Source organism: Triticum aestivum, chromosome 3D (assembly GCF_018294505.1).
Source record: "Triticum aestivum cultivar Chinese Spring chromosome 3D, IWGSC CS RefSeq v2.1, whole genome shotgun sequence".
Lineage (NCBI taxonomy): Eukaryota > Viridiplantae > Streptophyta > Magnoliopsida > Poales > Poaceae > Triticum > Triticum aestivum.
The window spans coordinates 187,992,843-188,005,672 of record NC_057802.1 but is presented as its reverse complement, the minus strand read 5'-3'; positions in this window follow the sequence as shown (position 1 = coordinate 188,005,672).

Below are 12,830 nucleotides of genomic sequence, written 5' to 3'. Positions count from 1 at the left end.
TTTTTATCATTTACCTACTTGAGGACGAGCAGGAATTAAGCTTGAGGATGCTTGATACGTCTCCAATGTATCTATAATTTTTTATTGTTCCATGCTATTATATATTCTGTTTTGGATGTTTACTCAGCTTATTTATACACTTTTATATTATTTTTGGGACTAAACTATTAACCGGAGGCCCAGCCCAAATTGTTGTTTTTTGCCTATTTCAGTGTTTCGAAGGAAAAGAATATCAATCGGAGTCCAAACGGAATGAAACCTTCGGGAACGTGATTTTTGGAACAAACGTGATCCAGAGGACTTGGAGTGGACGTCAAGCAACAGACGAGGAAGCCACGAGGTAGGGGCGCGCCTACCCCCCAGGGCGCGCCCTCCACCCTCGTGGGCCCCTCATGGCTCCACCGACCTACTTCTTCCTCCTATATATACCTACGTACCCCCAAACCATCAGAAGCACCCACGAAAACCTAATTCCACCGCCGCAACCTTCTGTACCCGTGAGATCCCATCTTGGGGCCTTTTTCCTGCCGGAGCGGGCATCGATCACGGAGGGCTTCTACATCAACACCATAGCCTCTCTGATGATGTGTGAGTAGTTTACCTCAGACATTCGGGTCCATAGTTATTAGCTAGATGGCTTCTTCTCTCTCTTTGGATCTCAATACAAAGTTCTCCTCGATTCTCTTGGAGATCTATTTGATGTAACTCTTCTGTTGCGGTGTGTTTGTCGAGATCAGATGAATTGTGGGTTTATGATCAATATTATCTATGAACAATATTTGAATCTTCTCTGAATTCTTTTATGTATGATTGGTTATGTTTCCAAGTCTCTTCGAATTATCAGTTTGGTTTGGCCTACTAGATTGATCTTTCTTGCAATGGGAGAAGTGCTTAGCTTTGGGTTCAATCTTGCGGTGTCCTTTCCCAGTGACAGCAGGGGCAGCAAGGCACGTATTGTATTGTTGCCATTGAGGATAAAAAGATGGGGTTTATATCATATTGCATGAGTTTATCCCTCTACATCATGTCATCTTACTTAAAGCGTTACTCTGTTCTTATGAACTTAATACTCTAGATGCATGCTGGATAGCGGTCGATGTGTGGAGTAATAGTAGTAGATGCAGAATCGTTTCGGTCTACTTGTCACGGGCGTGATGCCTATATACATGATCATACCTAGATATTCTCATAACTATGCTGAACTTTATCAATTGCTCGACAGTAATTCGTTTACCCACAGTAATACTTATGCTATCTTGATAGAAGCCACTAGTGAAACCTATGGCCCCCGGGTCTATTTTCCATCATATTAATCTCCCGTTATTTCCATTACTGTTTATTTTGCTTTCTTTACTTTTACTCTTTATAATAAAAATACCAAAAATATTATCTTATCTTCTCTATCAGATCTCACTCTCGTAAGTGACCGTGAAGGGATTGAAAACCCCTTTATCGCGTTGGTTGCAAGGTTCTTATTTGTTTGTGTAGGTGCGTGTGACTCGAGCGTAGTCTCCTACTGGATTGATTCCTTAGTTCTCAAAAACTGAGGGAAATACTTACGCTACTTTACTGCATCACCCTTTCCTCTTCAAGGGAAAACCAACGCAGTGCTCAAGAGGTAGCACATGTACACGTACATACAGCGACAAGTGTGCAAGAAAGAAAATACGGCCACGTACGTACATACGGGCAGGGTCTCGAACGCCTACTCGCGCATACGTATGGCTATGGCTCGTGTACATGGCTGGGTCGGAATGGAGAAACTGCATCGTCGTGTTCATGGGGAGCCAACCGGCTGGGTCGGAACGGAATGCGTCGTCGTGTTCATTGGGAGGGCTTGGACGGAACAACCGATGGAAACGAGGCCTGGCGTACCGCAGAACGCAGGAAACGGCCTTGTATTCGACCGGCCACATTCGAAACGGGATCCTGTTCATCGGGAGGGGTCTGGTGTACCGCAAAACGGAGGAAACGGACCTCCTACGGTCGAAACGGCGGTCCTGTTGATCGGGAGGGGTGTGCCGTACCGCAAAACGGAGGAAACGAACTTGTGTTGGAGCGCTACGGTCGAAACGGGGGTGCTGTTCATCGGGAGGGGTGTGGCGTACCGCAAAATGGGACTCCACAGGATACAGTTCATCTCCATTGTCGACCCCCTCCAGCCTCCACGGGCTACTGTTCATCCACCGTCGACCTCCTCCAGCCTCCACCTACGACTGTTCATCCACGGGCTCCTGTTCATCCAGCCTCCACCGCGCGCTACTCCACCGGCTACTGTTCAACCACCCCTCCACTGGGTACTGTTCATCCAGCCCTCCACCGTCTACTGTTCATCCTGCCCTCCACAGGGTGGTCCTGTTCATCCTGCCCTCCACGGGGTCCTGTTCATCCAGCCCCAACCAGCTCGATCGGTCGGGGTCCTGTTCATCCAGAGGCAACACCACGGGGTCCTGTTCATCCACCCCCACCGGGAACTGTTCATCCAAACCCCCCCAGCAATGCTCACTGTTCATCCAGAGGTAGCATCGATCGGCTTCGGTTAGCAGCAGTAGCGAAGGAATCGCTCGATCGGGTTCAGTTAACAGCCATCGATCGATCACTCGGGTTCAGTAACGCGTAGCCTGCAGTGCAATCGCTCGGGTTCAGTTAGAGCCCAACGCCTCGCTCGGGTTCAGTTAGAGCCCAACGCCTCGCACCCACGCGCTACGTGTACGAGAGAAATGCGCATCGCTCGGCCCCGACCAACCACCGTAACCGGGAACACCTCGATATTTTCCTCGCCCTCGCTTCTACCACGGTTTTTACCGTCATGAACGGCCCAAAGAATGTCATGCAGCTGCGTCTCTGGCCTGCCCAGGACGAAAAGCCCATTTTCTGTCATGATGTTTTGTCATAGAAGTAGGACCCCACCACATCTATGATGATACCGGGTTTTTTCACAATTATCGTCATAGAAGTGTCATAAGTATGACAGAAAAAAATTCGTTCGGCCCAAAATGTCACGGATGTGTCTATTTTTTTGTAGTGCATTGACGTTCACAGCTTCACCATGATGAACCCACCTAGTATATGTGACCGACATCCCATACAAGTGTAGATGATTTTGCACAGTTGACTGGGGTCTTGTAACTGAATTCATACAACTGCTACGGGCAGAGCACATCTGATTTCGGACCACCGTACTCAGCTCTGGTAAAGTTCATGAAGTTTTCAACCCCCTCGACATATGCAGCGGAGAATCTTCGAGCAGAAGTTATCCAAGTCCTGTCCATCTGTTAGACATACAAATTAGTTCTTCTACTAGATATTATGGGAAAAACATATATTCCTTTTCTATGAAGTCCAGAAAAATATACCTAGGTCGATGTCTAAAGCTATGGCAAGATATTTGGACGAGCAGATCTAAGTAACGAAATATATTTAAAGCTAATTCAGCAAACATATTTGAGTGCTAAATTATGGAAGGCTGTTTCAGTAGTCCATGAGGCCGAGCACACAGCCATCGACTATCGAAGGCCATCGCTGTCGGTGTCAAAACCGGCGGATCTCGGGTAGGGGGTCCCGAATTGTGCGTCCAAGGCGGATGGTAACAGGAGGCGGGGGACACAATGTTTACCCAGGTTCGGGCCCTCTCGATCGAGGTAATACCCTACTTCCTGCTTGATTGATCTTGATGATATGAGTATTACAAGAGTTGATCTACCACGAGATCGTAGAGGCTAAACCATAGAAGCTAGCCTATGGTATGATTGTTGTTGTCCTACGGACTAAACCCACCGGTTTATATAGACACCAGAGGGGGCTAGGGTTACACAGAGTTGGTTACAAGGGAGGAGATCTACATATCCGTATTGCCAAGCTTGCCTTCCACGCCAAGGAGAGTCCTATCCGGACACGGGACGAAGTCTTCAATCTTGTATCTTCATAGCCCAACAGTCCGGACAAAGGATATAGTCCGGCTGTCCGAGGACCCCCTAATCCAGGACTCCCTTAGTAGCCCCTGAACCAGGCTTCAATGACGATGAGTCCGGCGCGCAGATTGTCTTCGGCATTGCAAGGCGGGTTCCTCCTTCGAATACTCCATAGAAGATTTTGAACACAAGGATAGTGTCCGGCTCTGCAAAACAAATTCCACATACCACCGTAGAGAGAATAATATTTCCACAAATCCAATTTGCCGACCGCTTTTCATAATGTGACGTATTGCCGTGGTCTGGTCATGACGAACCGTTTTTCCGAGCCTGCCACTGCACGTGTTGCGAGGCGGTTTTTATTGGCACGTCATGTCGAAGCAGAGATCGTGTCCATTTTTTCACGGGATTCTCATCAATACGGGTATAGGTAACCCAATCGTGCCCGTTGGTATGAATCCTCGATTTAGGCAAGTCCCAAATGGCCACGCGGAGGACGCTTGGTATTCATCCCCTTTATAAAGAGGCCTAGGCCTGTCTCCTTCCTCTCGCGCTCAATCGAATCCTCCCCCACCTCGAGTTCCAACACCCAAGGCTCAGGCTAGGCGCTTCGGACCTACAATCATGTCTGGATCCAACCTTCAAGGTCAGTGGGTGCCCTCCTCCGTCAAAGAGGAGGACATCAAGAAGCTAACAGAGGCTAGGTATTTGACCGGCGAAATCTCGCACAGGCTGCCTGCTCGAGGGCAGGTCATTCCCACTCCCGAACTTGGCGAGAGTGTCGTATTCGTCTCCCACTTCCTCTGAGGGCTAGGTTTCAGTCTAGATCCCTCTGTCAGAGGGCTCATGTTCTACTACGGGCTCGATTTCCATGATCTGGCTCCTGATTCCATTCTTCACATCTCGTCGTTCATCGTCGTGTGTGAAGCCTTCCTCCGCATTACCTCACACTTCGGCCTATGGCTCAACACCTTTAATATGAAGCCGAAGATGATTAAGGGGCGACATGCAGAGTGCGGAGGTGTCGTATTAAGAAAAGGCGCCGATGTTCCATGGCCAAAGGTTTCCTTCCCGGAGGTGTCCAGTTTATGGCAACGGGAGTGGTTTTATATCACAGCTCCCCGGGGTACCAAGTGGGTAACCGCCCCTGCCTTCCGCTCGGGCCCCCCGCCACAACTGGCGTCATGGGTCAACAAGGGGCTGGACTGGGGGCAGTAAATGATGTGCCGACATAGCAGAGTCGCATCCGAGATCTCTACGAGAGAGATGTCAGCCTTGTTAGGTAATGCAAGTTATGCTAGTTCGTCAAGCCCTGCCTTGCAAACGTCGACCTCTCCGTATGTGGGACTTCAACCCGGAAGGACCGCAAACTATTCAGCACTTCTTCGGCGTGACGCTCGAAGAGATGTACAGATCGTTCTTCGGATCACAAATAGAGTGTCCGGACACCTCCGAGGATGCGGGTCTGAACCGCAATCGTCCAGACACTCAAGTAAGTAATTCCGTGGCCGAACACGTTGTCTTTTAATTTATCACAACATCATTCTGAAAAGTCGCCTTTTGACCAGGACTGGATAAAAAAGGCGAAGATGATCAGGTGTCCGGCCCCCCTTCCCGAGGGCTCACCGGATCCTGTACTAGCCAGGATGCTTGAGCTTGCGCCTTATCAAGCGCCATCAGGGGAAGGTAAAGGGAGGAACAAAGAGGCCGAGAGCGAGCCTCACTTACTATTCATCCAAACCGGGGGAATAAGTGCCTCCTCGAAGGAGGATAACCGGGGGGAAGAATCTAAAATTCCCTCTCCCCAGGGAAGGAAGAGGACCGCCTCTGAAGACTTGGAAGTAATGGTCTCCAAGCGAGGGAAGAATCCTTTCTCGGAGGGTCCTACCCTGGAGGGCATCCTTACCGCACAGTACCCGCAAGGGGACCAGCCCTCTACCGAGCTGTAAGTAAACGAAAGTACTTTATAGTAAATATGTCCTGCCTTGTTTCCGAGAACGATAACCGAAGCGTACAACTTGTAGTTCGGATCGTAGCCCTTCTCGACAGAGTTCGTCTTCGGGGGATCTTCTTCCGGAGATGATGGAGAGCGAAACACCTCCCTGTGCCTCCCTGCCTCGTGAAGCGGGCGACCCTGAGGTGTCGTCACGGAGGATTTCTACTGATCCGCCAAGGCCAGGGGGTAACCCTTCGGCCCCCCGAAGTCCGGAATATTTGGCTCCTAAGGAGAGCCACAGAAAGAGTCCGAAACCGTCCAGTGTGCGATCGGACGCACTGATGAATCTTCTGGAGCAAGCGGCTGTCTCGGAACGCATCGTGCTTTAATGGGCACAGTGGTTGAGACGATTTCATCCCCCGAAAGCGGGTTGCATGAAGCTTTTATGAGTCTGCTGAAAGGCTTTGAGGTACGTGAAATAGTGTATGTTTTTTACGGTAGCACACACGTTAGGTGTGCCCTATGCAGATAGTAGCCCCTGAGACTCTGGTTGCTGTCGAGAACGGCGGCAAACAGAGGATCATAGTCCCAGGTAATAATCAGGCCGCCTTCATGTGCAGGTGGCTGGAGGTCCGGTGGCTAGCCAGACTGGTGAGTTTGCCGAGCTGAAGCGGCAACTTGATGCGGCAGATGCCGACATCGTGCTTGTAAACAAGCGGCTTGATGAGGCACAGGGTATGCGTTTTCTCTGGTGATCAACACATATTAAGAGGAGCATGATGCTAGTATCTTTAATATGTTGTGACTGCAGATGGGGCTGCCGCTGTGAAGACCCTTCGGGCGGAACTTGCCCGAGCCAAGGAACAAGCCAGGAAGAGTGATGCGGCCGCTCTAAAGGCGGTCGAAGAGCTGAGAGCCGAACAGGCTGCGCATTGCCAAAGCAAGGATAAAATAGCCAAGATGGTTGTTGAGTTGAAAGATGCCGCCGGCTATTATGAGCTTCTTGAAAAGGAAAATCGAACAAAGATGACGGACCTGGAGAAGGCCATGGTAGCGGCCAAGGACGCGCGCTCTAAAATCAGAGCGACGAAGGAGGAGCTGCGTCAAGCCGGGGATATCGCGGCTGGGAAGCCCTTTTTGTTGTGGACGAAGTTCGGAGATCCTAAGTATGCCCCTCTTGATCAACTATGGAGTTCTGCAGACGCATACGTGGATTTGGCAGCAAGTGCTGCTGATGCGGCCGAGCTTTTCAGAGATCAAAAAGATCGTGAAGTGGAAAAGATGTTCTGGTCACAGTTCAATGTTCCAGTGCGTCCGCTGCTCTTGAATGAGCAAATGGCTGAGTGGGCCGAGCTCCATAGGTTGTCCAGGCTTGCCATGAGGTCTGTTGTGGATCATCTGTGGCCAGAAGGGCCAAGGCCGAATAGTTATTTTAGTTTAGTGCAACAGTTCCTTGGTGTTGTGCCGCGCATCGACGCTATGAAGAGGTCGGCGTGCATAGAGGGTGCGTGGATGGCTCTTGCCCGTGTCAAGACATACTGGGCAGAGATGGAGGCCACCGCTATTGCAACATAGAGTTTAGCCGTGGGCCGAGTATCGGCCGGGCACTACTTTGAAGAAGTCCTTGAAGGTGCTCGTTTAATAGAGGCTCAGTGCTCGAAAAATATTATGTTCTAATGACATGTATTCTCATTGTAAGAACAATGTTTATTAAAGTATAAAGGCTGTGTTTATACTTTTGCCTGAAAGTATTATGATGCCTCCTGTGCGGCCGTTTATGTATATATGTATATAACCTGAAAGTTTGCAGTCGTCGGCTTCAGCCCCCACGCATATAATGCGGGGGTGTTCGCAAAAAACGCGTATTCACACTTGATCCAACGTCTTGGTCCATTAAGGAGGTGATAGCGCAGCGAACGAGGCAATCGGACTATATTGCTTTAACACTTTCACTTAGCCATAGGAGTTTGACGATGGGACTACTATATAGCCCCTGGTACTTCTGCACTCGTCCGAATACGGGGCGCCTACATACATGACCGGGAAACGGCCCTTCTTTAATGCGTAGGAATCCCGAAGATTCTGCTAAGTAATCGAGTGGTTGACCAGTCTCGCGCTTTATCATGACAGTCAGTTTTCAGCTTTCTCTACTGATGTGCTCATCCGGATGAACCAGGGCACAATCGCAGTAGTTCTCCCGATTCTACCTTAGCCGATAGAGCGGAACGTAAGGTAGCAAAACACGGGAGCCGGGCAAACCCAACATTTGACCAAAGACATGATTCGGAGCTGATGCATATAAGGCCAAACTCACGACGCCGAACACTCCCTAAGGTATTCGGTCTTTATAACATATGCCGGGCTGAGCAATGCCCTTGATAATGAACCCCGAGTGTCCAGGTACGTGCAATGTTCTGATGTGGCGAAATGCCAATAATGTCAGCATCCTTCTCGGTTATACTGAGTATCCGGAGGATGTGAACAACAAGAGACAGTAAAAAAGATTTACACAGGGTCTTAATCTAAAAAGAAACCTTTGGGCGGGTCCCTGCTGCACGTCTGCGCCCGTGTCTCCATTGTGCCATATCCTGGAAGGGTGTAGAACGATTGTCATCTGTAAAACAAAAAAACTTAGGTGAAAGTTGTCGTGCGAAAAATTGGTTATTCTCGATAAACCATGAAAATTTAAGATAAGTAAAGTTGAGCCGAACTAGCCCTGTTTACACGCGGGAAGCCCCTGGTACCATCTATGGGGGTATAACCATCAAACCAATCTCGGGTTTATCTAAGCTGTTATAGCTAGTAATGCGCCGGACTCGTCTAGCCGTGTCCGCGGTCTTGACGACCGATCATTTATTCTGGTTGGAGGGGTCGTTTTAGTGTTCGGTTGTTAAAGCCGTCGCACATTCTTCCGCGCATAAGGAACGCTCAATATTTCCACTAATTGTGATGATTCCACGTGGACCGGGCATCTTAAGCTTGAGAGAAGCGTAATGCGGTACTGCATTAAAATGAGCAAAAGCTGCTCTTCCGAGTAGTGCTTGATAGCCACTTCGGAATGGAGCGATGTCGAAGGTTAACTTTTCGCTTCGGAAGTAATCGGGAGAACCGAATAGAAACTCTAGTACTAGAGAGCCCGTGCAGCGGGCCTCTGGGCCTGGTATTACTCCCTTGAAGGTAGTATTACGGTGGCTGATTTTTGTCAGGTCTATCCCCATTTTGCGGACTGTGTCCTGATATATCAGATTAAGACTACTTCCGCCATCCATAAGGACTCGTGTAAGATGGTATCCGTTTATTATTAGGTCTAACATCAAGGCAGCCAATCCTTCGTGCCGGATGCTTGTCAAGTGATCCCTGCGATCAAAAGTGATCGGGCAGGCCAACCAGGGGTTGAACTTAGGGGTGACGGGCTCTACGGTGCGGGTGTCTCGGAGTGCATGTTTGCTTCTCCTCTTCGTCACGTGGATCATGTTCACTGTTTTGACCTCTGGTGGGAATTTTTTCTGTCTGCCAGTGCTTTGCTGGCGAGGCTCGTCCTCGTCTTCACTTGGTGTCTCCCTCCCCTTTTGTTCGGCGTTTAGCTTACCTGCCTGCTTGAAGACCCAGCATTCTCTGTGGGTGTGATTTGCAGGTTTATCAGGGGTGCCATGAATCTGACATAGTTTGTCTAGAATCTTGTTTAGGCTGGACGGTCCATCTCTGCTGCCTTTGAAAGGCTTTTTCCGCTGACCCGGACAAGAGCCCCTGAATCCGGCGTTTACCGACGTGTTATCTGGGCTGTCTTCTTTATTTCGACGCTTGCTTTTACTGCGTCATGGTTTTCCATTGCCATCCCTGACTTCGGACGTGCCTGGGTCGCTCGTGCTACTACGGGCTAGCCAGCTATCTTCGCCCGCGCAAAAGCGGGTCATGAGGTTTGTCAGGGCTGCCATTGTTCTCGGTTTTTCTTGGCCGAGGTGTCCGGCGAGCCATTCGTCTCGGACGCTGTGTTTGAAAGCTGCTAAGGCTTCAGCGTCCCGGCAGTCGACGATTTGGTTCTTCTTAGTGAGAAATCTCTTCCAAAGCTCTCGGGCTGACTCTCCGGGCTGTTGAATTATATGACTTAGATCGTCTGCATCCGGACGTCGGACATAGGTCCCTTGAAAATTAGCCCGAAAAGCATCCTCAAGCTCCTCCCAACTTCCAATTAAGTTTTCAGGGAGGCTTTTCAGCTAGTGCCGAGCTGGTCCTTTCAGCTTGAGGGGCAAGTACTTGATGGCGTGGAGATCGTCTCCACGAGCCATATGGATATGGAGGATAAAGTCCTCAATCCAGACTCCAGGGTCTGTGGTTCCATCGCACGCCTCTATGTTCACTGGTTTGAATCCTTCTGGAAATTCATGGTCCAGCACCTCATCGGTGAAACATAGGGGGTGTGCGGCACCCCTGTATTAGGATGTGTCGTGGCGTTCTGACGGTTGTAGTGTTCGGTTTTGGTTGTGCGCTGGAGCGCGTTTCCTTGATCCGTAGATGGATCTGGTCGCGCCGGTCTTCTGATGCAAGTCCTCAAGTGAGTCGTGTGCTGACTTATGTGTGGCCTTGTTAGCCGTTCTATCGCGGCCACAAGGTGGTTGATCCGGCCGGTCGACCATTTTATTTTTCGGCTGTGTGGGCTCTAAGGCCTCATCATCAAATTCAGGCAACAGCTTGCGCTTTGGATAGCTCTTTGTGTGGTAACTACCACCATACTTTTCTTCATTCTCGAGCACTTTGTTCCATCTACTGTTGAGCGTATTCTGCGCGGCCTTAAGCCTTTGCTTCTGCTTCTTCAGACTCCTCGCGGTGGCAATAAGCCTTCTGCGGAGGTTCTCTTGTTCCAACTGCCTTTCCGGGATGATGTGTGCATCTTCGTCCGGACTGTTTTCCTCTCCGGAGGGAGGTTGATGAGCTTTATCCTCAGCGTCGCCGTGTTCGGACAGCGGATCCGTACTATGTTCGTCGTTTGCCAGTTCATCCTGCTCTGCCACTGGGTCAATGTGGTCGTCGTTTTGTCTGGAGTCGACTGGGGTGTTATTTTCTCTTGCGCTGTTATCGCTGTTTTTGCTGAGGTGGGATTTGGAGCGGCGCCTATGCCGACGCTTTGTTTGCTTCTCGAGGGAGCTTTCCTTCGCTGCATCCTTCCGTTCCTCGTCATTGTTCTCTTTGGGTGTATCCACCATGTATATGTCATGTGATGAAGTGGCTGTCCAGCGCCCTGTGGGCGATGGTTCCTGTTCCTCTCCTGCATCGTCGTCCATGCCGTCGATGTCTTCGGAGTCGAAATCAAGCATGTCGGTTAAATCGTCGATAGTGGCTACTAAGTGGGTGGTGGGTGGGTCGCGAATTTCTTCATCGTCCGCATCCCATTCTAGCCGGACATAGTTCGGCCAAGGGTCTCCTGACAGGGAGAGAGACCTTAATGAATTTAGCACATCGCCAGAAGGCGAGTGCTGAAAGATATCCGCGGAGGTAAACTCCATGATCGGCGCCCAATCAGATTCGATGGGCACGGACACAAGCGGCTCGGAGTCCGTGGCCAGGGATGAATCCAACGATTCGGCAACACGGGTCTCGTAGGAGGTGAAGTCAGTATTCGGCGCTATCGCCACTGAGTGTGCGGCCTCCATGGCGGGGTCCATCCACCCGTCCACAGATGACGTAATTTGTTCCAGATTGAGGGCCGGAGTAGTTGCAGGTGTGATCTCCCGAACACAGTCCGACGGTAGAGCTAAATCATGCTCGTCATGATTGTGCGGTGCACCTGACATGGGCTCGAATCCGTCGAAGATCAAGTCTCCGTGGATGTCGGCAGTATAGTTCAAGTTTCCAAACCTGACCTGATGGCCAGGGGCGTAGCTATCGATCTGCTCCAGATGGCCAAGCGAGTTAGCCGGCAGTACGAAGCCGCCGAATACGAAGATCTGTACGGGGAGGAAAACCTCACCCTGGATCGCATCGTTGCCAATGATTGAAGGAGCCATCAAGCCTTACGGTGACGGCATAGTGGAACTCTCAATGAAAGCACCAATGTCGGTGTCAAAACCGGCGGATCTCGGGTAGGGCATCCCGAACTGGGCGTCCAAGGCGGATGGTAGCAGGAGGCGGGGGACACAATGTTTACCCAGGTTCGGGCCCTCTCGATGGAGGTAATACCCTACTTCCTGCTTGATTAATCTTGATGATATGAGTATTACAAGAGTTGATCTACCACGAGATCGTAGAGGCTAAACCCTAGAAGCTAGCCTATGGTATGATTGTTTTTGTCCTACAGACTAAACCCTCCTGTTTATATAGACACCGAAGGGGGCTAGGGTTACACAGAGTCGGTTACAAGGGAAGAGATCTACATATCCGTATTGCCAAGCTTGCCTTACACGCCAAGGAGAGTCCTATCCGGACACGGGACGAAGTCTTCAATCTTGTATCTTCATAGTCCAACAGTCCGGATAAAGGATATAGTCCGGTTGTCCGAGGACCCCCTAATCCAGGACTCCCTCAATCGCAGCAACAAAGATCGAGTATAAAACGGTGTAGAGCTATTTCACCTAACAGATTGGCTACTAGACCATGGCAATCTACGTCACAATAAATATATGGCAGGATATTTTAGCAACTAATCGGGCTTGGCATGCCATCTCAGCTAAGCAGATTGAGTGCAGAACAGGGCAAGGAAGCTTCTTAAGCAGAGCATATTGACTGTAAACTACTTCGGCAAACAGTGAGATTAACATCGTCTATCAGCTAACATTCAGCGCTACACCGACATGCACGGGGCCTCAGTCTAGAATGCGCTACCGTGGGAGAAGCTGACAGCCGTGCGTCTCCACAAGAACGTCGCCAGCGGTGCCAGCGCTGACCGCCGTGCGCCTCCACAAGAACGTCGCCAGCGGTGGCGGCACGGCTAGATGACGGTAGTCTACGAGAGCGTACTGTGGGAGCGAGAGGATCGCCGTGCGTCCCCT